Here is a 2433-nt window from a genome sequence, read left to right on the forward strand (position 1 = left end):
TGTAGTGCAGATAGGCCTTGAACTCACTGATGTAACCCAGGCTGGCCTCGAACTCATGGCAATCCTCCTGTCTCAGCCTCCCAAGTGCTGGGATTACAGGTGTGTACCACCACACCTGGCTTTAGATAAATCTTATAAAGACAAAGTTTAAAAGCAACAGGCATGGCTGGGCCTGTGGGTTGGTGGTAGAGCACTTGGCTTAGCATGTTCAGGGTCCTGGGTTAATCCCGAGTACTGCGGAAGAGGGGGCGGGCAGCAAGTGATGTGACACCTTCTTCACGGGGAAAATGGAACAACAGGTTTCTCATTCAAAACCACGGAGCTCAGAAGCACCTGGTACAACATTGTTCAAGTGCTGAAAGAAAAGGATTGTAAACCCAGAATCCTGTATCCAGGGAAAATACCCTTTAAGAATGGACAGGAAACTGCTCCGCATTCTCAGACAAAGGGAACTAAATGAATTGGTCACCAGCAGCCCTACCCTAAAGAGACGGCCTTTTAAAGGAAATTCTTGGAACAAAAAGGAAACTTAAAGAAATCTTGGAATAACAGGAAGAAAAAACGTGGCAAGTGGAAATGTGGGCAGCTGCAGTAGACGTCCCCCAAAAGCCGTAAACCACCAAATTCAACCACAATGAAGTAATCTGAATTATTCTGTAACCACTAAGGAAATTTAATTTGTAAATTTTGCGGGGGTGTGTGTGTGTGGTTGAGACAGGGATTTGCTATATATCCTAGGCTAGTCTTATATTTAAGGTAATCTTCCTGCCTCAGCCTCCTGAGTGCTGGAATTATAGGTATGCACCATGATGCCCAGCAAAATTTGTGTGCCTCTGGGGAGGTGGGAGACACACCCCAAAGTATGGTGGGGATCAAACAGTCCTTTATACTGAGCTACATCCCTATCTCTGTCTCCCTCATTTTTAGACAGGTTTTTATTGAATTGCCCGGGCTAGCTTCATACTTGTGATCCTCCTGCCTCAGCCTCCTGAGTAGCTTAGATTGCAGGCATATGCTACCATTCTGGGCTTTAATTCTGCAAAATGTTGAAAGTTCCTGCAGAAGAAACCTCGAGGCCCAGAGAGTTTCATTGGAGATTGATATCAAACATTAGAGAAGAATTAAAACCAATTTTATGCAATCTCTTATAGAAAATACAAAGAAAGAACATTTAGCAACTCATGAAACTAATGCCCAAACCAAAGACAGTACCAAAAAAGGAGACTGCAAACAGTGTCCCTTAGAATATAGATGTAAAAGGCCATTACAAAATATTAGCATATAAAATGTAGCAGTTAAATGAATTCTCCTTTTTTGTTGTTGTCTTTTTCAGACAGGGTTTCACCGTGCAGTTCAGGCTGGCCTTGAGCTCACTTCGTAGCCCAGGCTGGTCTCGAACTCGCAACGATCCTCCTGCCTCAGCCTCCTGAGTGCTGGGATTACAGGTGTGCACCACCACGCCCGCCATAAATTTAAGTCTTAAAATGTTAATCGTTGTCTCCCATACTTGGCATGGCAGAGGGGAGCTGGCCTTCCTGTACTACCAAGCAAAGTTTTTTTTTCTTCCTGGCCAATACGTTCTGTGTCACCCCATTGTACTGCAGTACAGACTCGTCACCCCTGCAGGCCACCTGGACATCAACTCACACAGAACTTAGAGCCTGGGGCTGGTTTGGCTTTTAAAAGCTATAAAACACCTTAAAATTTTTTACGGTTGAAAAGATGAAAAGCGACACTAAATACTGGGAGAAAATATTTGTAAACCACACAGCCAGCAAAACACCTGCATCTGGGACATCTAAGGCATTAGCAAAATTTGGGAGTTGAAAAAACAGTCTGATTAGAAAATGGGCAAAACACACTTTTACCTAAGAAAATAAACCAGTGCAAAGAGGCGTATATGAAAAGATGTTCATCTCATTAGGCATCAGAGAAATGCTGAAGCTGCTACAGTCCCGTGAGAGTGGCTAAAAACTAAAAGTTAGTGATAGCACAAATCTGGACCTGGGTCACTCCTACATTGCCGGTGGAACTGTAGAGTGGCGTAGCCCCTCGGGAGCACGGTGTGGCAGTTTCTTTAAAAAAAGGTCAACAGCAAAACCATTAGCCAGGTAACTGCTACACAACCCCTCAGATACGCTCCCTGACATTTATCCCAGAGGAGTGGGAGCTTCTTGTGTAGGAAGAACTGTCCTTCCGTATTCTCACTCAAAACTAAAGGAAAAGTACTCCATTTCTGCTTCCATTCTTGGTACTGTGTTTCTGGTCCCCAGACTGTGGGTTTTTCTCTGTAATGACCAGTTCCTGAATTCTCTGAGCAGTACCTGGGTGTCTTATAATGTGGTCAGTTCTGAGAACAAACTGGTGCTACAGGTCAGGGCTCGGTCCTTCACTGCCCCCACTCCAGATACCAACAGCAAGCAAGAGTACTTA

At 44.4% G+C, this 2433-nt stretch overlaps 1 protein-coding gene across 4 annotated transcripts in view; it reads left to right on the top strand.

Moving 5' to 3' along the window:
• Flnb (filamin B, beta) overlaps positions 1 to 2433 on the top strand; it is a 151731-nt gene that overhangs the window by 78126 nt on the left and 71172 nt on the right. The gene's annotated exons all lie outside the window — the stretch shown is intronic.

This window comes from Chinchilla lanigera, unplaced genomic scaffold, assembly GCF_000276665.1.
Source record: "Chinchilla lanigera isolate Chin_1 unplaced genomic scaffold, ChiLan1.0 scaffold00029, whole genome shotgun sequence".
Lineage (NCBI taxonomy): Eukaryota > Metazoa > Chordata > Mammalia > Rodentia > Chinchillidae > Chinchilla > Chinchilla lanigera.